Source organism: Adiantum capillus-veneris, chromosome 22, assembly GCF_014529385.1.
Source record: "Adiantum capillus-veneris isolate H3 chromosome 22, ASM1452938v2, whole genome shotgun sequence".
In the NCBI taxonomy this organism is placed as follows: Eukaryota; Viridiplantae; Streptophyta; class Polypodiopsida; order Polypodiales; family Pteridaceae; genus Adiantum; species Adiantum capillus-veneris.
This window is the reverse complement of record NC_140952.1, coordinates 40985736-41013625: the sequence shown is the minus strand read 5'-3', so window position 1 is coordinate 41013625 and position 27890 is coordinate 40985736. Positions and strand designations below refer to the sequence as shown.

The window sequence follows — 27890 nt, the reverse complement described above, 5'->3', positions numbered from 1 at the left end:
ATAATGAGTGTTCAGACACCTCAAGTGACCGTGGAACACATTTTCTCAATGATGTCATTGAATATCTGCTAGAGGAATTCATGGTCGTACATAGGAAATCAGCACCATACCATCCACAGGCCAATGGGCAAGCTAAGGCCACAAATAAAACAATATGCACGATTCTCACCAAAATAGTGTCAGAATCAAGAACAGATTGGGATCAACAGCAACACTCAACACTATGGGCATACAGGGTATCTTACAAAACATCAATAGGAACAACACCATACAACATGGTGTTTGGCCTAAATGCTATACTACCCACCATAGAGTTTTTAATCCCAACTCTACGAGTAGCAACAAGCTTGGAATGGACAGGGCATGAGCTCTCGTCAAGGATTGATGATCTTGAAAAGCTAGATGAACTCCGCTTACGAGCTGTTGCGTCAATCTATGCTAAGAAAAGAAGACAAAAGGAATTTTTTGATAAGCATGTGCATACCAAAGATTTTAAAACAGGTGATTATGTACTTATTTATACCTTAAAACAGCATGCCAAGAAACTTAAAAAGCGAGGACTGGGACCATTTGTGATTAGTGATCTATCGCAAAGTGGAGCTGTCAAGCTTGCTACATTAGCAGGTGAAGAAATGCCAAACTGGATTAGTGGATGTCGACTGAGGAGGTATCATCTACCACTCACACAGGAGATGCTCCAACAAATTCATCAAGGAAAACAACGAATGAAGTAAAAAGAGAGAGTACGGGAGGAAGCTCAAGCCGAAGCACAAGAACGCATTGCAAAAAGACGGCTTTTGCGACAAAAACAAAAAAGCGGAGCACCATTGCGAATCAATGCCATTCGACTGACTCAGTTGGAGGAGGAAACAGAGGAGCCAATAATTGCTGTCAAAGTGGGCAACAATCAAGTGGGATCAACGACTTTGCTTGATTCGGGTGCTCAAGAAAATTTGATCTCTTACGGATTATACCAACAGCTCACAGTCACAGATCAACTTCATCCTACTCCCCAAGTGCTGGAAAGTAGCACATCACACCCATTGACAACATTGGGATGGACTATATTGCATGTACAGCTACATCAATATATTTATCCACACAAATTCTATGTGGTGATAGATGAAAGCACACAACACTCAATGATGCTAGGGCAACCTTGGCAAAAAGCATACAATGTGCAGATAGATTGGAAAGCAAAGGCGGTCAAAATTCAACATGAAAATGAACAACAGGTGATAGCTTTTGCTCAGCAATACCATCACGATCAACTGCAAGCCATGCAATCACTGGCAACAGAGCCAAAAACACGAATGCCATCAATGAACAATAGGAAACACGAGACCAAATATCAGGGAAAAGCCAACCATGCTAATTACAGACAGATGAGGTCACCGGCCACAATGCAAAAATCTAGGCTACCAAAACAAGGTAAACAAGTATGGATGCGGAAGGATAGAAATGCAATGGCAGAAAAACAACAATGTAACAAACGGATTCCAAGAAAGCAGACGGTTCAACCCCAAACCAAGGGCATAAAATGAATGTGGATCCCAAAGAAAGTGCTTAGCCATAACCCAAATGTCAATCACATTTGGATACCAAAGCAAAAGCAACTACCTGCAGTACAAGAAACAATGGAAGGCCGACAGCTACATTTCAAAAAGGAGAACCAACATATGTGGATGCCGATGAAAGTCAAACCAGTGGCAAATAGGAAAGAGCCAAACCATCTACAAAAATCGACAGCAACAAAATACCTGTGGAAAGCCATAGCCATAAGGCTCATAGCCATTACATCCCAGCCAATTCTATCCTTAGACACAGCTACGACTCCATCAACAGTGTCGGCAAAGCAATTGCTTCTTGCCAAAAAGAGAATTAAATAGAGAGCAGTAGAGTTACAGCTGTTACTTGCAAAGAAATCAGGAAACCTCGACGGCGAATGCCAATAAGCATTTTGCTTATTCCTTTCTCTTTCACAGCATTATTTTTTCCATGCATTGACAGAGTATGCATAAAATAGGGCCACATTAATCGGCCAGGCATTAGCACAACTTTTTCAACCTATGCACGGCACATACTCCAAGGCGAAACCTTGTCGTCCGGGAGGACTCCGGCTAGGAGGGGGGGAGGCATTCTACAGGCACTCTCAAATGCGGAACCAATGACAGAAACAACAAAAAAGGGCATGATTTTCGACTATTTTAAGGGTTGTTGTTTGATTGCAAATAACTCAAGCACATATGCCCTTATATAGCATGTATCTATAGGTATATGGGGCCAAACGCCAAATCAAGCCCCTAGGTGTAAGTATATAAGTAGAAATAGCCATTTTTCGGGCAAAATATTGGTAAAACGGAGAAATCCGGCCATAAAAATTGCATGTGAGTGTATATAATGTGTTGCAGTGATGTTTGTGATTTATTATGATTTTTGGGGATTTTCTTGGTTTGATTTGCTATTTTCCTTTTAATTTTCCTAATTTTCGGCATAAAAACTTCAAAAATACAAAAAGCAAGTGAAAAACAGTCGTAATGAAAAACAAAAAATATGGTGATGATCAATGAATATAGGACAACCTATGGTATAGTGGGGGTGCAATTATGAGACTGGAGCGGAAAGCGTGTTTTGGCAAGGTTTTGACCGAAATGCCAAGTTTCTGGTAAATAGAGCAAACGGAGTCCAAATCAAGAAATTTTTGAGCCTAAACCGCATCTTGCAAGAAGATAGGAGCACATGTCAAATTTCGTGAAAAGTGATTCGGGGACCTCCATTATAAGAAATTTTCACCCCATTTTTAGCTCATTTTCACTATTGACTTTGTGGAGAAAGCTTCTGCCACCTAGTGCGGATCGACTTTCCAGCAGCTTCTACGACGCACACGACTAGCGTAGGGGTCACACACAAAGCGAGCGGTAGAGACCTGCAAGTAGAGACGGCGGCCTAACAGCTAACCCGAAAGCAACAAGACTTCATCGGCAGCTTACCCTAGTCTAGGAGTGTAACAAGACTTGATTTCGAGGTGTTTTAGTAATAAATTTTATTTTCTAGGAAGGTTTTGTCATTTTAAAGTTAGTCCACTGTGTAGAAGGATGTGTGGATTGTTTTCGTCCGATAAAATTTTTTGATCCAGAAGGCACTTTCTGGGGCATTTTTGAAGGCGTTAACGTGGGATTTTGAAAAAGTGATGTATGAAGCGATTGAAGCCTGCGCTATAAGGAACAACTTTGGTTCTTTGAGTCTTTAGAGATTTTGATGTTTTGATGCTCGTTGAAGGCCAAAGATTAAGAAAAAAGTTGGATTTGCTGTTTTTGCATCGTTTTTGTAGAAAATGCTGTTTTGCAGGTTGATTTTCAGCAAATCGGAGCAGGCTATGGAAATTTTCCATCACATAGCCATCAAAGAGCGCTTCGCTTGCATGGCATGCCCAAGAGCATAGTGTCTGACAGAGATTCTAAGTTCACTTCACATTTCTGGAGAGCGACTTTTTACTCTATAGGTACCCAGTTACGCATGTCTACTGCTTTTCATCCTCAAACCGATGGGGAAACGGAGAGAGTGAATCGTATTTTAGAAGATATGTTAGGAATGTATGTCAATGAAAACCAATCTAATTGGAATGAATATTTGCCTTTGGTTGAATTTGCATACAGCAGTTCATATCATTCATCTATTAGGATGACCCCGTTTGAAGCAATGTATGGCTATAACTGTCCCACACCTATAAATTTTCTTAGCTCAAGGAATAAGGTAGAACTGTCACGTGAGATGCTTGAGAAGATGGATAACGAGTTGGCCAAAATCAGGGGGAATATTAGAGAAGCCCAAAACAGACATAAATTGTATTATGACAAGAAACATCGGGTTGTGGAGTATGAAACTGGGGATATGGTTTTCTTAAAAGTTATTCCCGAGAAGTCTCATTTAATTCTTGGGAAGGATAAGCGATTGTCTCCACGATTTGCTGGGCCATTTAAAATTTTGAAGCGCATTGGTTCATTAGCTTACAAATTGGAATTGCCTTCTCATGTCAAAGTGCATCCTGTATTTCATGTGAGTTTATTGAAAAAGTATGTTCCTAACGTGCACCATGTTTTACAGGACAACTCTAAGTTGAAAGATGACGGAACATTAATAATAGAACCAGATTTAGTGCTAGATAGGCGTGTCAAACATTTGAGAAATAGAGACATTGTGGAAGTTTTGGTTAAGTGGCAGAACTATCCAGTAGAGGATGCATCTTGGGTTGATCTTAGTGTTTTGCAAAGCGAATTTCCCTCCTTCCAACTCTGAGGACAGAGTTAATTTTGAAAAGGGGAGATTGTAACAAGACTTGATTTCGAGGTGTTTTAGTAATAAATTTTGTTTTCTAGGAAGTTTTTGTCATTTTAAAGTTAGTCCACTGTGTAGAAAGATGTGTGGATTGTTTTCGTCCGATAAAATTTTTTGATCCGGAAGGCACTTTCTCGGGCATTTTTGAAGGCGTTAACGTGGGATTTTGAAAAAGTGATGTATGAAGCGATTGAAGCTTGTGTTATAAGGAACAACTTTGGTTCTTTGAGTCTTTAGAGATTTTGATGTTTTGATGCTCGTTGAAGGCCAAAGATTAAGAAAAAAGTTGGATTTGCTGTTTTTGCATCATTTTTGTAGAAAATGCTGTTTTGCAGGTTGATTTTCAGCAAATCGGAGCAGGCTATGGAAATTTTCCATCACATAGCTGTCGAAGAGCGCAGCGAGGGCAACAAGATTGTATGAGACGGACTTGGGCTGTTTTGGCTCCGTTTGGGAGTTATGTTCAGTTGAAGAAAGCTGAAAAAAAAAAAACTAACCTCTACGGATCGCTTCGCGATCACGTTTTTTTTACCTTGTTCTCGCAGGTATATTGGCGCGCAAGTCGAGTCGACCGAGTGCCAAAAATAGAAAAGCGGCTATTTTAAGAGGTCGCAGGCTTTTGGATGAGAATAGAAGGACGGGTGGTGCGTTTTGGGGGGGATTCACCATTCTCTCTTCTGCGAGTGCGAGTGCGAGTGCGAGTGCGAGTGCGAGTGAGACGCTGCATGCAAGCGAATTGAAGCTTGGGGGTGGTCGGGAGGTTCGAGCTCCGTACAACGGAGTGCGCCCATATATATATTCAATTGCTCCTTTGTTGTATCAAACACTATCAATACAAAGATTTCTTCCTCTGTTTTGCTGTCTATCTCTATTATTCGGTTCCCGTGACAAGGAGACCAGTCCTGGATAGCCAAAGGCAGTGGGAAACCATCGGGAAAAACCCTAATTCCCAGAAACCCGCAAGAGGCCACCAAATGGGAAATCAGCAACAAGGCGACCAAATGCTACCAAAATTCATGGGTAGGAGCATCTCGACATGCTCGACAAGTCTATATGACCCGCATGACCAAAAAGTGACCCGAAGCGGCTCTTAACCTCAGAAACGGCATCAAACACATAAAGCGTCAAAATGCACTTGCGGCCAAACCGCCAGTCCGTTTGCCACCAAACTTCACGGGCGGCTTTCCTAGACCATCAAAAACCAAGTCCTATGGTGGAAGACCACCACAAATCATCAAAGGTATGTAAACGCAACCACAGGTGCTTCTAGAGTGACAAATTGCCAAATGGAGCTCCTGTGAAGCCAAAGTCGACAAAAACCATACGACAAGGATCCCCAAGGGATCGGGAAGCTTTGGAGACCAACATCGAGAAATTTCATCGCCAATAAACACTCCAAAAGTCAGAAAACGACTCGGAGGCTCTAAAGTCCACATAGGGAGTTATACTCTATCCATTTGACTTTTTTGTTGAAATTAGGTTCAAAAGGGGCTTAGGGGGGCAAAGGGCAAGCTCTGGGAGCACTAGCACTAAAAAATCCACCAATAGACATTCTACGCATAGGATGTCTCAAGGGAACTTTTTGGCACAAACCTCAACAATTTTTGTCATGCACATTTTCTGAATGACATTTACAAGCCATACACCAAGTTTCATCACATTTGGACCAGATTTGAACTCATATGCATGGAAAAACGCAAAGTTATGAAATAGAGGCAATAGTGGGCCATTGACCTACCAAATCTTGTCCAAATCTCATGAAACTTGCACAACACACTTACATACACATCAACAAACAATCTGTGTGCTCAGGGAGAAAAAAGGATGAAATAGACATCCTACACGTAGGATGTCTAATGGACCTTTTTGGCATGGAAGGGATGTTTTATCATTCCATATCTAAGGAACTCATCATCAAGAGCCCATATGACAAGTTTGAAGCCATTCTAATCACTTTTGACCCCCAACACCTTCAAGATACACTTTTTGAGCCCAAAAACACCTCACAAAGCCTTACAAGCATCAAATCTTGTCCAAATTCAAATCCAAGAATAGGGCCATGTTCCATAGGCCAAGGACAACCCACAGAACAAGTTTCATGCAATTCTGATGAAAAAGACATCCTACGCGTAGGATGTCTCCAGCATAAATTTAGCCTTCGGTACAAGGAATGACATCATGGGAGCCAATACCATGGTGCATTGAGACCATATACCAATTTTCAACCCATTTGGACATCAATTGCTACCTATGATGGACATTCTACCCAAAATGTGACCTAAAGCCTGAATAAGCCCCAAAAATCCACTTTTTGATATCCAAATTCAAATCCAAGCATATAGCCATGTTCCATGAGCCTTACACTACCTGCATGTCAAGTATGAACCCATTCTGATGAAAAAAACATCCTACGCGTAGGATGTCTAAATGGAAATTTTTGGCCAGATTTGCATTGTGAGAACATGCACAACTTCACAAGTTCCTTTTAAGCTATAATTTCAATTTTCAAGTCATTTGGATAAGTAAAACTCAGTTTCACAGCTAATATGGAAAAAACGCTAACTTTGGATTACTGAGTGCAACAGGATCTATGGCAGCCTCAAAGTCACCGGCAAAGAAGAAAAGAATGACAATCAAAGATTATCTGGACGAGGTGGAACCCTTTGTCATTCCAGAAGGAGCATTAAAGCCCACCAGCACATGGATACAAGAGGATCTGTTAGAGTCCAATGACCTAAAGATCTACAAGGGAGTGTTCAAAGACAATGGAGGCAAAGTAATAGAGTTGCCAATGATGCCAAGAGAGCTCAATGAATTTGTACGAAGCAAAATGACTGGCTACTTGGAGAAAATTGACCTCCATAACTACTTCGAGGCGATACCAACAGGGGTGGACATCGAAAGAGTATGGGATTTTGTAACAAGCATCAAAGAAGATGGAGTGGCCAAGGTGACAGATTTACAAGGCAGACCAGATAGAGAGATCATAATCACGGAGCGGGTTGTAGCCCATGCACTAGACCTCTCCAATCAAGGAGACAGTGTAACAAAAAGAAGGGACGAAGTCAAGGTGTACAAAGAGAAAAAGGCCAATTACACCTTTGAAGAAATTTCCAACCCAAAAGTGGCAATTATGTGCCAGTTGTACAGCCAGTACTTCCACATGTGCACTAAGAGGCCACAGAAGTACATGATGCTGTTAAGTATGGAGCCTGATGGGTAATTTTTTGTAGTAAAAGCGCACATTTGTAAGGCCCCCATTATGAGGAGAAGCCATCGTGCGTGAAGGAAAATCACTCACCGGAAACCAAAATATTCACGGACAAGAATCAGGGGCAACTTTAAAGGACAACCCCAAGGACACCACAAAAAAATGGGATTTCAGAAAGGATGAACAGGACAATCATGGAACGAGCATGAAGCATGCGGCTACATGCAGGCGTACCTCTTGAGCTTTGGGCGGAAGCTGTAAGTACGTCTGTGTACTTAATCAATCGGTCACCCTCAACGGCATTGGATGGGGGAGTTCCAGAAGAGGCATGGACAGGTAAACCGGTGAATTATGCATTTCTGAAAGTGTTTGGGTGTGAGGCTTTCATGCACATAGATAGAAGCCTAAGATCAAAGTTAGATGCAAAGTCCAAAAAGTGTTTCTTCATTGGCTATGGAGAAGGAGACTTTGGGTATCGCCTATGGAATCCTGAAGATGGTAAAATCTTAAGGAGTAGGGATGTAATTTTTAACGAACAAAATATGTACAAAGATTACTTGGAAAGAAAACAAACAAAAGAAACAGGTGATGAGTACATGGAGCTTGAGGACGGTGAAGACTCAAGGACTGCAAACGGTGACAATGTGCAACAACTTCAACCAAATGAGGAGCCTCAACCTATTCCCCGAAGATCTACAAGACTAAGTAGACCTCCGAAAAGGTTTGTTACTTCCTTCAACCATCTCTTGATCTCAGATTCTAGAGAGCCGGAATCATATGAAGAAGCTATGCAACATGAATCCAAAGAAGAATGGACGAAGAGCATGCAAGTGGAGATGGACTCACTACATCACAACCAAACATGGGAGTTGGTTGAGTTGCCTAAAGGTAAGCGGGCACTTCAAAACAAATGGGTGTACAAGCTAAAGGAAGAAGAAGGTGGGAAGAAAAGGTACAAGGCTAGGCTTGTGGTAAAAGGTTTTCCTCAAAAGAAAGGTATTGACTTCAATGAAATATTTTCTCCTGTTGTAAAAATGAACTCAATTAGGCTTGTCTTAAGCCTTGTGGCTACTCATGATCTAAATCTCGAGCAAATGGATGTAAATACGGCATTCTCTCACGTTGACTTAGAGGAGGAAATCTACATGCTTCAACCAAAGAGGTATGAAGTAAAAGGTAAGGAGAAAATGGTTTGCAGATTAAAGAAGAGCTTGTATGGTTTAAAGCAAGCATCAAGACAATGGTACTTGAAGTTTGATCGATGGATGTTGGATCATGGATTCACAAGATGCAAATCGGATCACTGCGTCTACACAGAGAATTTGGGAGATGGGAAATTCATCATCCTAATGTTGTATGTTGATGACATGTTGATTGCAAGTGCTGGACATCAAAGACCTAAAAGAGGAGCTGTCCAAATCTTTTTCAATGAAAGATTTAGGTGCTGCAAAGAGGATACTTGGTATGAAAATATCAAGGGACACGACGAAGAAGACAATAAAGCTATCTCAAGAAGATTACATCAAGAAGGTACTAGAAAGGTTTGCAATGCAAAATGCAAAACCAGTTTCTACACCTTTGGCTGGTCATTTTAAACTAACGAAGGATATGTGTCCAAAGACACAAGAGGAGATAGCCTATATGTCTAAAGTTCCATATGCTGCAGCGGTAGGTTCTCTAATGTATGCTATGGTCTGGACAAGGCCAGACACTGCACATGCAGTGGCAGGTATGAGTAGGTTCATGGACAACCCAGGTAAAGAGCATTGGCAAGCTGTGAAGTGGATACTTAGGTATCTAAAAGGGACAACAACAAATGCTTTGTATTTTGGAGGAACTGATATTTTTCTAGAAGGGTATGCTGATGCAGATATGGCAGGTGACAAAGATACTCGAAGGAGCACTACTGGCTATGTGTTCACGGTTGGAGGCATAGCAGTAAGCTGGGCTTCAAAGCTGCAGAAAGTGGTTTCACTTTCTACCACGGAAGCAGAGTATGTAGCAATGACGGAGGCAAGCAAAGAAATTCTGTTGTTTCACAGATTCTTAGAAGAGGTTGGATTCAAACAAGACAATTGTGTCTTGTACAGTGATAGCCAAAGCGCTATCCATCTTGCGAAGAACTCAGCCTTTCATTCAAGGACAAAGCACATTGAGGTGAGATATCACTTCATCCGCACTCTTTTGGAAGAGGGACAACTAAAGCTAGGAAAGGTGCATACAAGTGAAAATCCTTGCAGACATGTTTACAAAGGTGGTCAACAAGGAGAAGTTGAGCTTTTGATCATCTTCAATCGGCATTCAAGGATAAGAAGCCAGAATGGAAAGCAGTCACAGGTTTGGTTTGGAGATCAGTCTCCAAGTGGGAGATTGTTAAGTATGGAGCCTGATTTACCCTTGTAATTTTATGTGGTAAAAGCGCACATTTGTAAGGCCCCCATTATGAGGAGAAGCCATCGTGCATGAAGGAAAATCACTCACCGGAAACCAAAATTTTCACGGACAAGAATCAGGGGCAACTTTAAAGGCGGAATATTCCTTTTCGCCGGAATATTGTGGCCGGACGACGGCCGGAAAGTGGTCGGGAAACAACCGGTCGGTTGGCCGGTGGCCAGTAGTCAATGGCCGATGGCCGGTGGTCGGAAGTCAATGGCCGGTGGCCGGTGGTCGGAAGTCAATGGCCGGTGGCCGAATTCAATGGCCGATGGCCGAATTCAATGGCCGGTGGCCGAATTCAAAAGTGGACTTGTCTTCTCAAGGGCGGCCACACATGGGCGGATTGGAGGGTCCGATTTGGACTTATTCACACAAGGGCGGCTACACATGGCTGTCTCTCATAAGAGAGGGCAGCCCTTTTGGCCTATAAAAGGAGGCCATTTCTACACACATTTCATAGTGTGAAGTTGATGCAACAAGGTGAGTGTGAGGTGGTGAGAGTGAAGCAAGGCGGGAGCTCCATTAAGGGTATAATCCCTTTGTAAACTACTTCTTGTTTTGAAGTACTAAAGCCATTGAGTGGCTGCTTTCCCGTGGACGTAGCCCACATTGGGTGAACCACGTATATCGTGTGTACTCTTTCTCTCTCTCTCTCTCTCTCTCTACTCTATAATCTCGTGTATATAAATCTGTCTCTCTCCATTAAGTAATCTACTCAATTATCTATTTAGCTACGTCTTATTTCCTAACATATGCCGCCAGGTGCAATTTCCACGACATTTACTTGGGCAATGAGAAAAGGCACCCCAAAGATAATCAACTATGCGGCATACATACATGACAGCTTGGTAAAGATGGGCAACAAAAAGCCAACCTACATGGTGCCAGGAGAACTGATAACCAAGGTGGTTTATGCAGCACTACAGGCTAAAGGAAGGTGGCCTGACCCACCATCTCAGAATGATTGGCTAAGGGTAAAAGAAGACAAGTAAGATGAGCCACAAAGAGCACCAAGGGTGGCTACGAGATTGAAGAGACGGTTAGAGCCATTTGAAGAGGAGCAACCTGAGCAGAAGAAAGGAAATAAGGAGTCTTCTCAAGTGCCGGCCAAAGAAACCAGGTCTCAAAAAGCAGCAAGACTCGAGAGGTTGATGGAGAGTTTTCGAGCAGAAAGATCCCTCAAGGGTGATTTAAACGAACTCTGGAAGCCATCTCTCGAGTCTATGTCCGGATCATTCAGACGAGTGTAGAGGGACCGCTTTGAAGATTATATTAAGAATTTCGAGATTCTTGATGCTGCAGCGGAAAACATTCCCCATGTCCCTTTCAGCAAGGAGTAAGTGCAACAGATAAGGCAGACATTGCTAGATGAACAAGAAAGCCATGAAAGGGAAAGAAAAACGAAAGCAGGCAAGGACTTAAAGGGCAAACCGGAAGCTTTACCAGATAGCCCTAAACCCAGCCCATAGCCATCTCCACCGCCCTCACCATCTCCTAGCAGCCCTCCACCAGAAGATAAGGAGGCTGAGGACAAACAAGAAGAAAGGCAAGCTGAGGAGCAAGAGCAAAGGCAGGAACCTGAGCCAAAGGAAAGGCCAAGCCTGAGTCTGAGCAAAAAGGATTAGACGAGGCCTATTATACATTTTTGGACCTGCTAGCTGCAGGCTATACAAAGGAAGACGCCACCATAGTCGCATTCGACTTGGCGAGAACAGGGCATAAAGATCAGATGCAAGGCATCCGACTAGTGGAACTTAAGAAATTGCTATAGACACTGTAGACCTGAACCCGCCCTCCAATGACTGGGACGTGGTGATGACAAAGCTAGCTGGATTGCGAGCACAATCCATGGCTTCAGAGGAAGAAATGACGACTCTCAAAGCCACTAAAGGACAGATCAAAAAGGAAGTGGATTCTCTGCAGGAACAAAGCCAAAGGCAAAAAGAGAGAGAAGATGACCTGCAGGCCAGCTTGGCAACCGCTCTACAAAACTGCCAAGCAATGGAAGAAGCAAATGAGGCAGCAACTAAAAGAATACAAGCAACTAAAGAAGAGTGTCTGCAGCTAAGAAATTCATTGCGAGATGCTGAAAAGAACGAGATAATCTGACACTACAGTTGGCAGAAGAAACAAAAGAATTAGAGGCCATGAGAAATGCCAAGGAAAAGGCCGAGATAGAACAAGAAGCAATCTTGGATGAAGTCCTTGAGCTCAAGGACCAATTAAAAGTCAAAGATCAAATCATCCAGCGGCTGCCAAAATCACCTGCTAGAGTTAGAGCTATGAGCTCGTCTCAAATCATTTCCGAGAGTCAAATATATGAAGAGCAAATGCAGGAACTTTAGAAGGAGCTGACTCTCGAGTAAAAGCAAAGGGTAATGATGGCTGAAGGGTCTATTGCAATGCAAACAAGAATGGAGGACAGCCAAAAAGCCCTACAAGAAGAAGTGGAGAGCATAAAGATAAAGCTCGAGGAGGTGGAAAGAGTAAACGCTGAACTTAATGACCTCCTTGTGAATATGGGCGGATAAGCTGAAGCGGAAAAGCAGACACTCCTCAGGCAAATTGAGGAGTTGAAAGGCCAGCAACAAGCAGAGGCAAAAAGCTCGGGGCCAGCCGCCAATGAGGGCATCAACCTCGAAAATGTGGCAGATCTTGTGGACACACCCATTCAAGAGGAAAGCATAGCAGGATCCTCTCAAGAGCCGCAGGATCTAACACAAGAAGAGGAGGAAAAATTGCGTAAGGAAATAGAGGCAGAGCTAAGAGAAAGCACAAAGGAAGCCTTGGAATGGGAGCAGAGGGTCTTCAAATCTATGACAATTCAAAAGATCGACGCCAGCAATCTCAGGCGTGAGTGGCTTCAACCCTCTCTCCCATATCCATTGCTGAAGTATGAAGCAGCAACAATAAACAAGCGAATCAGAGAAGAGCCAACGGTACCTCTCTACAATGCAGACACCTCGAGGCCAGAAGGAGTTAAGTTCATAGTGAATTCTCAGCCAAAGTGGAGGAAGGCTTGGCTTACCAAGTACCCACAATACCTAATCTACTTGGTAGAGGCACCTAAACATATCAGAGACAACCTCAGCTTCTGTCCTCTACCAAGGGTTAGGACGTGGAAGGCACAAGAAATTTTGCAAAGAAGCCAACCCACTTGGCTGAATTACCCAAAGCTGTCGGGCGTGAAGGAAGGTGAGAGAATAAGTGTCCAATACATGGTGAAAACCCTAACGGGCGCCATAAAATTTTTTATTGTCTCACCTGACCTTACATGCATTATGATGAGAAAAATCTGCAGAACCATCCTAGCACTGTTAGAGACCTTCAAGCCGGGCCAGGTGACCGACAGTATATTCTTCTTCCAAGATACATATAGATGTGCTTACGATCTGACAGGTCAGCATTCCAAGGAGGTGATACATGCGCTGTACCAAAGAATCATGTTTCTACCATCCTATCACCTCCAGGATTTTGAAGAATCATTCTATACGGGGTTCTTCACCATGAATACAGATATCTTTGACCCGAAAATGCTGAACCTACATGCAAGGTACGAATCACTGCTAAAGATGTGGTAAACGATAAGATGAAGCAGCTGATCAAGGCCATGTCGGGGACGACATGAACAAGGAGGGGGGGGATGCTAGAAGTTGGACACACCCCACGGCATCTAACTACTCGGCGGACTATTATCTTTGTAATTATTCATTCATTGAGGAAAACCCGATCTTTCACCTTGTAAATATTGAGACTTACAGAAGTTTTCGGATTGTATCCCAGTTTTGATAGTTAGATTGAGTAGATGGTTGATTTTGGAACTTTAGGGTTTGAGAAGTTGTAAGGTATATATACCACTTTTTGACCTTAATGAAAAAACCTTTTGTCACTTTAAAAAAACAAGTTTGAAGTCTGTGAGTGAGCGTACTCTGTACGAGAGAGAGTGTGTGAGCTTCGTCTTGACGCTACGAGTGCTACGGTGGTCGAAATCGAGTGTGGAGAAGTGCAGCGTGTTGCCCCCCACTAGAGCTACGCACCGATACCAACATTGCGTGCGTACGGCCCGGCTTTGTGAGCTCCTTCTACGAGCTTCATCGGTTGTTTGGGTGAGCATACGTTGTCCGATTTTGCATTGCAGTATATCCATGCATTCACATTGAGTAGAACTACACATTAGGCACTTTAGATTTTGGAAACGAAGACATGTAGATTTCGGCCAGACATCCTACGTGTTTCTGCACCGGGTGTTTTGGGTCGTGATTTTGGTTCATAGACCTTAGGGAGAGTGGCCTATTGGTATTAGTAGGGTCTCCTTCAAGTTCTATGGTGTTTCGAGATTGTTTGATGGGTGTTTGGCTCTAGAAAGCGTTGTAGGAAGTTTCTTTTTTTGACACCTTATGCTTGCTTCCACGCGCCTGCGGGTCGATCTTCGTCCTTAGCTGACATTAAATGTTAGGTGAGTTCTCGATGTGCTGACGTCCGTCGCGGTGTATCCGTCCAACAGAGGTTCAAAGGTTAAAAAAGAACCCCATTGTACAATATGAAAGATGATCCTTAGGTAGGCTTAAAACATCTCTATCAATAAGAAGAACATGAATGAGAGTAGTCCAAGGCACAAGAAAAAGAGAATACACTTCCTAGAGAGGACTCACTAATAGAACAAGCAAACACATTGACAAAAGGGCTCCACCCTTCACTCCTCTAAGAGAGCAACCACAAATGTTGGAAATATAGAAACACAAAACGAACCGCCCAAGAATTCTAAAAAGAAATAGGTGGATCAGCCAAACGAAGCCCTCCCAACAGACTTCGAACACACAAACAAATTAGTCGGATGAAACTCTCACAACCCAGGCTCAAGACACATTAGCGGATCAACCTGAAGCGAGCCACTCAAGAAACCTAGAAAGTATGGATGGCATAGATAAGTATGTCCCAATATGCGCATGATGTGGTGGACAAAATGAGAGATGAGATCTATGCTCACCACCAACACCATAATTTGTATCAGCGACTACGACACACAAATGATAGGCTTAACATGGCAAACACTTGTAATGAGGCATACAAAGAAGCCACGGAATTCAAAGAAAAAAACCTGGACAAATTAATTGCAAAGTCTACAAAGGACTTGGAATCTCTTCAAACAAAAATTCAACAGCAAGAGAAATAGTTTAATAACAAAGCAAACACCTCTTTACAAGAGTCATCTTCCACAATACAACGGCTATAGATCCAGCTAAATATTGCAAATACTCAGCTAGCATAGTTAGAATCTCATTGCCAAGAGAAAAAATACATTGCTAAATCATCTCAATGAAAACCCTACAATGGCCGCAATACAGGGAATAGATGAGGCATGTAAGAGGTGGAAATGAAAATTCAAAACATGGAAATGGATTTAAAGCTAGAGCAAATACAAAGAATGGAACTCTCTCTTAGTTTTATGCAACGGGAGGAGGGACACCAAAAAGAAATTGGTGAAGTCAAAAATGAGTTTAGCAAAGCAAAAGAGGCTACCAAGCCACATGTGACAGGAGAAGAACAAGATGAGTCCGGGATGGGAGATAAAGATTCCCTATAGCTCATGGAATTTAAGTAGATAGCATTCAAGAGGGAAATCTTCTGGAGCTAGAGATTCTTCAGGAAGAATCTAGACCTTGAGTTCAACTAAAAAGCTTAACTTTCAAGGACGAAGCAACATTAAAGAATCAAGTGGAAGAAGAACAGAGAACATCTAGAAAGAACCAATGTAGTGGGAAGAGAGGATCTTGCAATTGATCAATGTCAACCTTCTCAGATTGGCCAACATCAATGAATCATGGTATCAGCAGGCTCTCCCCTTTTTACTCATAAAGTTTAAAGTGCTCCAAATAAAGGACATATTGCGCAAGGACTTTAAGGCCAGCCCAAGAATGCCACATCCCAAATGGCGGAAGATCTTGATAAATTGGCACCTCGAGTATCTCATCTTGTATAAAAATGCACAATGAAATATTAAACAATATCCTATGTAGTGCCCAATACACCGAGATTCAGATGTTGGCAGCACCATTCGACCATCCCACAAAAGGGACCCACTTGGTTCAACTACCCCAGGTTCCCACCACCACAGAATAACCATCTTATAGAGAAATATATGGTGGATACACTATTCTTGACCATTTAGCTATTCAGAGGGACTCCAAACTTGGCATGCATCATGTTGGTGAATATTTGTAAAATGCTCCTCACCTCCTTGCAGACTTTCCACCACACAAAGCAAACATCTGCAATATGGACGTCATTCCTTGAAGGTAACAAGGGATTGTCCTACGATTTATATGGCCAGTCTTCAAAGGAAGTGCTTCATGGATTTGATGCTCGGGTGATGTTTTAACCATCCTATTACATGCAAAGTTTTGAAGGAGCATTATATATGGGCTTCTTCACTTACAAATCCAAAAAAAATGGCCCTGTCATCACCAACCTGAGAGAATATTGGTTAGCTACTCAACAAATGAGCAAAAACAAAAAAATCACAATGCAGCTCATGTCAATAGAGGACAAAGAACTCTACCTGACCACTACTTAGCACCCTGAGTAGTTGTGTCTCATATGACACAGATAAGGAGGGGGGGAATGGTAGTTGCTTAGCTAACAAAGCCATAAAAAGATCATCAAATGACACCACTCTCAATTTTATTCCAATTGATTGTATTGAACCTCTTTGTATTAATGATAAATCCCAAAAAGTCCAAAGCCGTTGTAGTATTATTGATTACCAATGAGTCTAAAGGGGCCAAGAGCTTTTGAGTTTGTAACTTTACGTAGTTTTTAAGCCTTGTTATTGAGCCCAAATAGTTAGGAATCCATTCTTTGAACCTTGGCTAAGGTCTAAAAGCCACCTAGAAAATTTGTGTGTGAGTAACCTATGTAAAGAATCTCTTACAACCCATGTGTAAAGACTAGACACTTGTGTTTGTGCATACGCATCCACATCTTGTGCACATAATTCCAAGAGCTTGCTCGTCCTTCGCTACAAACTGTGTTAAGCTTTGTTGTGTTTTGACTATGACATCATTAATTACCGGCTTAATGACATATCATAATTGCTTTCACATTAAAAATCCCTTGGTTTTTTCTTGCCATGTGTCAAAGCCGTGGCCTTGAATTTGTCGATCCCCTTTTCTCCCATGAGGGTGCACTCCCATGTGCGGTGAGAGGAAGGTCTTACCCGGGTGATTGGATAGTGTCTAGTCCTCACGAGCAGTTAATTTCAATGGTTTTACAAATTGATTGTTGTGAAGTCACTCTCCAATATCATGGAGTACCTCTTCACAAATTTGTGATATGGCTCAAGGTTCAAGAGATTCATAATTGAAGATTTACAAATTTTTGAAGATTGTGGTACGGACAAAAGAGCCCCATTGATAGTGGCAGAGGGAGAGGAAGGGTCCGTTGGCTTTCGAGGTGGAGCTTCATGGGAATTAGCCCCAACGGCCTTTGGATGTGTGGGACACAACCCCTGTGGGTGAGGGCGGATGGCCAGTCGGCAAGGTGCAAGGGGTGAGGTCCATACAAATGGAGAGGCACCGTAGACGGATGGGTTTGGCTGATCGGAGCCACTGGCTAGAGGAGGTCGGGCAACACCGGTCGGTCGAGGGGCTTCGCCGGTTGGGCAGACGATCGGGCACAACAAGAGTCATGGTGAGTCTGGTCCATTCGGAACATAAAAACAAAAAAATTGGATTTTTTTTCCACTTCTGAAGTCCACTCGGTTGACCCTCCGTTGACCACAATTGAGAAACCTATTGCCCACCAACTAAGCCTGATTGAAAGGTGGTTCCCACTCTTGTTTTGTCCATATAGCCACACACATGCACACACATGACTAATAATTCATCGAAGGGGGCTAATCTCCTTTGGTTTCTAAGTTTGATGGCTCAAAATGAAGCTGAAAATAGAGAGATTCTAAAATATATCCTAGTGCAGTAGGATGGGGAATTTTTTTATTTTTTTTAAAATATATGTGTGAAAAAATCAAGCTAAAACATACTAAAGAAAAGAAAAATTAGGCTAAAGTGAATGCTAATTAAGAACAAAATTCTAGTATGATTTCTAATGTGAGGGTAGTGGCCCGAGGTATACACCAAGAACATACCCAAAAGCAATTAGCAAATACATTAGTGCTAATGCTATTATGAAATGCATGTGAGGTATAATTAGCAACTGCAATGCCTTAGGGACAGAGAGCCAATGCAATCTAGAATAGAGAGAATGCCTAGGATCTAATAGATTAGGAAATGCTAATCTAAACCATGATTTGATACTACTTGGTATTTTAAGGTGGATGGGTTAGTGTGCCATTCATGACATTAACATGATGAGAATAGGGTTAGCATACATGACTTGATAATGGACACATAGTGCAATACAATGTAGTTGCAAAGAAAAAGGTAGACTTTATATTATTCAGCATAATATGCCTCTATATAGGTATATAAAAACAGACAGCCTTTTGACACATGAGCACCTCACTTGTTTGACAACTTTGTGCATTATTTTGGTGCTATTGCCAAGCATTCTAAAATTGCAGTAAAGATGCAACTTTACGGATTGCTTTATGGAGCCCAGCAAAATGTGTCATCTCACGTACACTATAAGAAGAGCTGTCTATAACCGCTAACATTGCCGCGAAAAAACAAAGGAAAAATGAGAGAGAAAAATTTGTGGGAGCGGCAATAACCGTGGCTATGAACGCGGTAGTGGTTTCTCAACAATGAGCGCGGTAATAGTCGTGGCAATATACCCACTTCTTTTATCGCGCCTATTGCCGCTATACGCCAATTCAAAAATAAAGGTGCTCATTTGGGCCACCCAAATTTGAGTGGCCCAAATGAGCACCTGTATTTTTGACCTGCATAAAACAATGAAAGATCAATTTTTTTTTGGAAGAGTATAAAAAATACCAAAGAACTGGAATTGAATTTACTTTACCTTGACAATTAAAAATGTAGAAGATCAACTATTTAAAAAAGTTTCAATAAAAAGTAAATAGTTGTATATACATTGTGTCACATTCGGACATTACGAAAGTTTTGACAAAAAAAAATTCTATCTAATCCTCCTCTATCTCATCGTCGTCCAGAGGCACGTATGCTGGATCACTTTGACTCTACATAAACCCAAACCAAATTAAACAATTATCCACAGCTCAAAACAATTGATGCAAAATTACTTGTTTAAACTTACCGCTTGTAGTGGTCCAACCATCGCGTTGTATTGCTTGCGAGAGATGTGGTTGTTTTCGAACAACCATCACCAAGTATCAAATTTTGTATGTCTCTCTCGATACCTGACCATCGCTCTGGTTGGTCCAGAGAGAGTGACATTTTCCTAAGTTAGCAATAACAATACCAAATAATCAACTACAATCTTTATAATCACCGATCGTTATAATTCAAATAATCTTACATATTCATCCTTCCAAGATCCCTTGCCTTCAAAACCATAGTGCGTGGGAGTTTTTCTTGCGGAGGCCTCACGTTGTTGTCTGTATGATGAGCCCGTTGCAACTTGATCGCTATTCTCTTGATTGCCCACTCCCACTCCGCGTCTGCCATGTTGCCACCGCAGTAAATCCTGTTTGTATCTCTGACCTGGTTGGCTGCTGCGTGCCGCACACTGGACTGCTTGTTTTTTAAAAATGTCTTTATATAGCCCTCCAACCATTGTTATGAAAAATGTTGATCGGGGGCGTTTGGAAATCTAGCTAACAGAGCGTCCTCAATGTACCGTGCATGATCGGGTAGTTGGTCTCTAAACTTTATAAAAAAATTCTTATACGTTGAATGTATAAAAATTTGTAGATGGCGTTGAAATGCCCTATCCTGTGTTGTGTCAAAATCCACCTGCCCGCCATATTTAACCCTGTAGTAACGCCCATGTGTGTCTAGCATGGGTCTGTCAATATCCTCGTCCTCTACGTCAGGTGTGGCACGCACTGAAAGTGGGAACTCCGTTCCCCCGCCACTACCAAAACATGCAAAACCCCAAGATCCACCGCCGTTTCATCTCTCACACGCTCGTTGCCTTGAGACGAGCGTCAACGCGTGCTGTCAGAGGAAGTCCTTCGTGATGTTCTGGCGAAGCCGGAGTGGAATGGAGTGGCGTACGACCCTCTGATGCCATGGGAGTAGGACCCTCTAATGCCATGGTGTAATCTGCAAAGAAATACCGTAGGTCGCAAGCTACGGCGGAGTGTAGCGTCCAAACAAAAATCAATCATTTTCAAACGTGCGTAGCAAAGCAACCATTTTCAAACGTGCTTAGAAAAGCAACCATTTCAAACAAGCCGTGCGAAGCAACCATTTCCTAATGAATAGGTATGTTATGGATTCTCTATTTTCTCTTTTTGTTTGTTTATGTATGTGTGTATGTGTGTGTGTGTAGTAGAAAACAAAAGGGGAAGAGGGAGGATGTGCATTTGTGTTTACCTCTTCTTTGTAGTGCGGTTGAGCTTCGATTAGGTTGAGCTTCCAAAGATGATGGCGGAATACCCCCTTTGCCGAAACTTGGACGAAACCCTCTTCAACGAGACTTGAGAAGCTTGGAGAAGAAGAGAGGGGGAAGGGAGCGGTGGGGGGGGAGGCTTGTTGAAGGAGAGAGAGGGTAGGGAGATGGGGGGTGGGGGAGGGGAGGGGGGAGAAGCTTGGGAGTGATGGCGGAGTGCAAGAACGCAGGGTATGCTGCAAAAACGCGGCATACTCTGCCTTCTTTCCTTTTTTAGGTTCCAGGTATTACCGCCTATATTATCACGGCCAGTCACTTCAAACAGATACATGCAAATTCGAGGTTGCAGGGAGAGGGGGTACAAACCACTCCCTCTACCCTTAGCTATGCATTATTTCATTTTTTAGCCTTTTGAGTTTTTTTATGAAGATTTTTAATTTTTTATGGATACTTTATTTTGTAGTACTTTTAAGTGTTTATTAATTGATTTTTCTTAAAACTCTTTTAGTTAAAAATAATTTTAACACTCATTGTTATTTATTCCCTTTGACGTTAACTACCTGTAATTTTTCAAATGGAATTGAGCGTTTTTTAAATTATTTATTTTTTAGGAGACATGACTAAATAAACACTTTTCACGTGTGTAAGACATCGACTGGGATGACCGTGGTCCTCCTAGAGTCCCTGAGCAAGATCATTCGCTCAAGGAAAAACTACCTTGTCCTTGTGCCAAGTGCAAAAGGGCAATTCCTTGCTTGAAACGCATTGCTTTGGAGCACGTGGAGAACGAAGGGCTTTGGCATCCTCGGAAAAGCGCTCAAAGGGATGATAGCAGGACTCGCCCGTCGCTTGAGGAGGTGCCCCATTGGTCTCTGTTCCATGATGGTGCACCAACGCGCAAGGCCGAACGAAAGAGGCAAGAGCGACTAGGCAATTTGGGTGCACCGCATGGTGATCCTCTCATTGGCTCTACAACGACGTCTTCGTCGCACTTTGAGGTAGAAGATGAGCACATGTTTGACATGTGTGATGAGCTACTAGCTCATGAGCGTGATGTGTGCGAGGAGGATTGTCAGCCCTGCACTAAACGAGATGCCAAAACGGAGGATAGATTGATGAGAGTGCCCAAACACCTCTTTACGACAATGCACGATACTCGGTGCTCCGAGGATCGTTGGAAGTACTCAACTTGCAAGAAAAATTAGGTTGGAGTAATGTAAGTGTCGATGCACTATATACTCTCTCCCTCTCTCTTTATGGTGTCGTCTTCTAGGAATTATACTAATACGCATGTTTGTTCTAATTTGATGGGCAAAATGTTGCCCGAAGATCAACACATGCCTCCAGATCATCAGAGAGCTAGATCGTATGTCACTGCACTTGGAATGGAGTATGAGCGCATCCATCCGTGCGTCAATGATTGCATGCTATTCTGCAATGAGCAGCACATGATACCTCATGTCCCGTGTGCGAGGAGGCACGGTACAAGAAAGGTGTGAGCGGGGCACACCTACCCTGCAAGGTATTAAGACATTTTCAATGATACCTCATGTCCTGTGTGCGGGGAGGCACGGTACAAGAAAGGTGTGAGCGGGGCACACCTACCCTGCAAGGTATTAAGACATTTTCAATTAATTCCTCGCATCCAACACATGTTTAAAAGCAGGTCTACCGTGGAGCTTCTTGCGTGGCACGTAGACCATCGCTCAAACGATGGAATGATGCGTGTCCCTACCGATTCACCTGCATGGAGGCACATCAAAACTCAATGGCCAAATTTTGGGTTGGAGACTCAACACTTGAGGCTTGGATTAGTAAGTGATGGTGTCAACTTGGCACTTGGCCTGTGGTGATCATCCACCACGATATTCCACCATGGGAGACAACCAAGGAGGGCAATATACTTCTTTCCTTGCTTGTGCCAAGGAAGTACAAATTGTCAAATATTGACATTTACCTCAAGCCCCTCATTGAGGAGTTGGAGGAGTTATGGAGAGGAATTCCTGTTGTCGATGTCTCACTTGCAAAGGGGGGGAGAGAGGCTCAAGTGAGGGGAATCCTTATGTGGACTATGCACGACTATCCTGGGCTTGGAGAGATTTTTAATAACCCCCTGTCCTCTATCTCTCTTTCCCTCATTCCCTCTCTCCCTTTAGCTCACTTAAGTTCACTAATCTCTCTAACCATATGATATGTATGTAGGGCTGTCCACATCGGGACACAATGCATGTCCTACTTGCGGGCCATCGTTAGTGACGGAGAAACCCGATTCCTTGCACAAGGTAATCTATCCAAACAACAATATTTTCTTACCCCAAGGACATAACAAGCACAAGGATCCAACAAATGGGAAGGCTCCTCTAAATATCACGATGGCAGATTGGGCAACCATTTGAGAGGAACACCACAACAACAATCCGTCTCCGTGTCCTCCACCAAAAGGTATGTCAAGGTATTCCATATTTTTAAGGCTTCCATATTGGAAGGACTTCAAAATACAACACCTCTTGGATCCTATGCACATATTCAAGAATATAGCCCAAACACTATGGGACCACATTATTGGCAAGAAGGACTCTTTGGGTGCGAGGGAGGATTTGAGGCTTTTAAAACATCTCCCCGCCTCTGCTACTCTAGGGCGTGCCCCAAATGGAAAGATTGTGCTTCCTAAAGCACCATGGATGCTAGAAAAAGAATAATTAGACAAGGTGAAGGGTAACATCACCTCTATTCACACACCAAGAGGATACATGAGGTCGGTAAAGGGAGCTCTCACAAAAGCGAAGAATGGTGGAAGCATTCAATTGTATGGGTTGAAGTCCCATGATTGGCACAAGATGATTCAGGTAATCTTCATACTCCCTATCCTATCTATATTTTGTGTGTATGACTATCACTCACTTTCCCTTTCCTTGATTTACATTGTAGTTCATTCTACCGGTGAGTATGTGTATATGTTGGGACAAGAAAGACAGGGACACTATTTTCAAACTAGGAGAGCTAGTAAGGTACACCACAAGACTCCACTCAACTACACCTTTTTTATGTACACAATAATTTCAACTAGCACTTAGTGTATCCTTGTATGTTTTCTTGCAGATTTTTGAGCTCCAAGGAAATCAAAATAGATGCTATCCCTGCTGCTCAAACACTTGCAGTAGAAGCTGTGTGTGCCATTGAAGATGCATTTCCTCGATTGGTCCTTCTTAGTCAAATTCACGTCTTGTTTCACGTGGTGGAGGAGATAGCTATATGCGGAGTTGTGCACGCATGGTGGATGTTCTTCTTAGAGAGGTTTTTAAAGACTCTCAAAGATTTTTTGCGGCTACGGTCTCAACCAGAGGCATGTATGGCCGAAGGGTGGATTGTTCAAGAGGCATTTGTTTACATATCACAGTAATTGGCACAAGTTGATCCTTAAATGCCTTGCATGTGGTCAGAAGAGGAAGATGCAAGGATGACTTCACACTTGACAAGAGTAAAGGGGAAAATACTTAACATGGATATAAATCTATCCCGAGTGGTCGATAACTTTTGCATTCTCAATGTAGAGATTATGACCAAGTGGGTAGACTTGTGGACAGTGGCAAAGGCAAGGCGTTTGCAAGAGAGGGAAGCATGGATGAAGGTGGGAACCCCCAGTGCCTAAACACCTTGCATGTTTCCCATATCTCATTTGTGCAGAGTGGATTCATGAGAGAATGACAGAGGCAAAAGCGCGCGGAGAAGACATCGCCAACAAAGAATGGGAGTATGCACGAGGCTGCGTACCAAAGGTAGAGTACTCATATACCTAAACCATATTGTCCCACTATTTCTTGAAATTATCTTTAATATGTATTTGCATGTGGTCAAAGGGTGGTTACTTTTGTATGCGCCACATTGACGAGCGTAAAACCACCATGGATTGTCCCATCATGGGCAACTTTGACACAGACTGTGATAAAGCCAGATACTGCGGAACTATTGAAAGGATACTAAAGGTTAATTTTAGAACCTTTCATAGCTTTATCTTTGAGTGCAAGTGGTTTGAAAATGTGTCTAGATGACATGAGAATAGCCTCTACATGGTGGACTCTAGTGTGCATCACACAGGGAGGTATGACAATTTAGTTTTATTGTGCAATTATGATAAGGTGAGTGACATGTACCTTTTTCATTCTTATTTACTTGTAGTGTTAGTTGTACTAATGTTACTCACTTTGAGATTCTATTTTATAGGTCATCTATATCCCAACAATCTAGCAACCAAAACTTTGGTTCGTAATTCCCGTAACACCTCGGGGGAGAACCATTTATTCCACTAATGAAGCGGAGATTATCTTCGACCCTCTTCCACCTCTGGCTTTGGATGAGGTGGAAACAGAGGAGATGAAGATCGATGAATCAAGTCCGGCGGCAACAAGTCTTAGCAAGGATGACTGTCATGATGATGAAGATGATGAGATGGAGGATAAAGAACTCGAAGATGATGAAGCTGGCAATGCATCCACAAACGACAATTCCATTTCTGTCTTTATTGATTTAGGAGCCATGGGCTTAGAATTGGATGATGCTTCATGTAGAGATCTTTTGAAGATGGTTCATAAACATTCTGCAATTATGAAGTTTTTTGGTCGTGTAATCCATTCACCTCTCTCTCCCTCCTCTTCCTCTCTTTAGATTTGAGAATATGCTCAATTATGTTAATCAATTGACAATGATTATTTTAGTTGTAACCAAGTGTAATCTTATATCCCCCGCCTCCTTCTCCCCCCTCTTTCTCTTTCTTTCTCCCTCTCTCTCTCTCTCTCTCTCTTCTTTTTTATATTTGAAAATTATATACAATATTCTTTAATCTGAGAGGAGGAAAACACCAAAATTTGAATTGGGGGGGGGGGGGGGGGGGGGGGGGGGAAGGGGGTTTAATCCAGAATTTGTAAGTTTAGGCGCTAAATTTGGGCAGCGGATATAATGACGGTAATGAGCGCGGTAATAACAACGATAATAATAGCGGAGAAAGTTGTAGTAATACTTTAAACACACAAAAGACCCCCCCGCCCTCCTGTCTCTTGTTTCTCTCATTGAATTTGCACCTTCTCTTTACAAAACGCGGTAAAACAGTGCGGTAAACACTTGGAGATTTTCATAGTGGTAAATAGGCTCAAAAGTATTTGCACATAGGTGACATATATAAAATGCGTTGTAGATAATGAAGACCAAATTGCTATGCTTCTCAAACAGTACACTAGATGCAAATTTTGGCCAAATTGTAATAGTGCTTAAAGAGAAAGACCATGTTTCTAAAATTGAAGATGTAATAAACTCTCTTCAAGGGCATGAAAAGAAACTCCAAGGCAATCAACTACAAACCAATGGTGCTTTTGTAATCTCATCCAACCGCTACAATCAAAACCACAAAAATCATTTAAAGTGTAAACATTGTGGAAGATTAATCATCTTTCAAAAGATTGCTATGAGGTCAACCATTGCCGTGTTTGTAGCAAGAACAACCATGCTACAAAATATAGCAGATTCACAAAAAATCTTCATAAGTTACCAATCACAAAGAGAATTTCCAGGATAAAGAAAAATCAAAAATCAACCTTGCCACCACTGAAGATTCTACCAATGAGAACAAACTACAAAGAGGAAGTTCCATCCTAGAGCTATGCATGTGCCTCCATGTAAAACAAGCACTGAAGATGAGAAACCAAACATGGACAACATATTTTGTTGAGGCATGGGCACTATCTCAATATTTTCATATGCCCACAAGAGAGAACTCCACAACATCCATCCATCATGTTTTGGATTGGTTCTCACAAATTGAGACAACCAATTCATCCCGTTATAGCAAAACACGAGCATGTCTATTTTACAAGTGGAACCCCTCGTCTTCTACCTACACCCTCCAAGCTTAGGGATTGCCTGCTTTTGTGATGAACAAGAAATCCCCTGGTTCAACAAAGAGTCCTTGTCTTGAAGGTAATCTAGGTGTTGTTTTCTTAGTGCCCCTTTGTAGCGATATTTTTCAATTTTGATCATGATAGAGTGGAGTATGCCCACATTTTACCAGATGGTAGAACGCATGTTAGTTTATACAAGTTCCATCAATTTTCAAGTGCCTTGCACTTTTTCAAGAACCTTCCTCATTGTCTGGCAAATGGGGAGGTATGCTTGGAAAAATGAGAGAGAGAGAGAGAGAGAGAGAGAGAGAGAGAGAGAGAGAGAGAGAGAGAGAGAGAGAGTATGAGAAATCTATGAATGAGAGACACAACAAAAAAAAATCATACAATAAAATATACAAAATGTTTAGAAATCATCTTCCAAAAGATCTTTACAAGTAGCATGATCTAAATTTAAACCCATGGGTAAATCAATATAGCGATAAATTGAGTTGTCATTTGTGGATCCATTGGCTTCATCATCCTCCAACTCCTCATATTTCATCTCATCATTGTCATCATGGAAATCATCCTCATTAAGATTGGCGGTGTTGGGACTCAAATCATCGATCTCTCTATCCCCTGTTTCACCCTCATACAAACTAGTAGGTGGAAGAGGGTCTCTACTTCATTAGTGGCAAAATTGGTTCTTTCTCAAGGTGCTACAGGAACTACGAACCAAAGTTTTGATTGATGGACTGATGGGATATATATGACCTATTAAAAAAAAACAGAAATGAGGGACATTGATATTATGTTATAAGAAAATAAGAGTAAAGTGGTTTACCCTTACTTGCTCAAAATTGTGTGGCAAAACTAAGTTTCATGCCTCCCCAAGTAATACATACAAGATTCCACCATGTAGAGCCCACTCTCATGTCGTCTAGACACATTTACAAACCACTTGCACTCAAAGATGAAGGTATAAATGCTTCTAAAATTGACCTTTAGTATCCTTTCAATAGTCCCACATTATCTAGTTTCATCACCATTTGTGTCAAAGTTTCCCATGACACCACAATCCATGGTGGTTAGACGCTCGTCAATGTGGCGTGTACAAAAGTGTCGCCCCTTTGAACACATAAAGCTACACTATACAAGATAAAAAATAATACAATCAATTAGAAAGATAAAACCAAATAAAATGAGTACTATATATTAGATATATATATATATGAGCACTAGATATACCTTTGGTACACAACATCGTGCATACTCCCATTATTTATTGGTGATGTCCTCTCTGCATGCCTTTGCTTCCGTCATTCTCTCATGGATCCACTCGGCACTAATGAGATCTGGATAACATGCAAGGTGTCGATGAATCAAGGTGTTGTTGTTGCAACCAAAGTGTGTCGACCATACCAGAAGGAACAAGCAGTAGTATGTATGTTGATAGGTTGATGGAAAAGTGCTAAAGCACATACAAAAGACTTGGGCAAGCATGTGATAGCGGAAATGTATGCTTGATGGCTTTTTTAAGGCCA

General features: G+C 42.1%; 1 pseudogene; it reads left to right on the top strand.

Annotated features, from left to right (window-relative positions):
* The first annotated feature begins 22668 nt into the window (after positions 1-22668).
* LOC147429203 (uncharacterized) lies at positions 22669-23471 on the top strand (annotated as a pseudogene).
* Positions 23472-27890: the final 4419 nt, after the last annotated feature.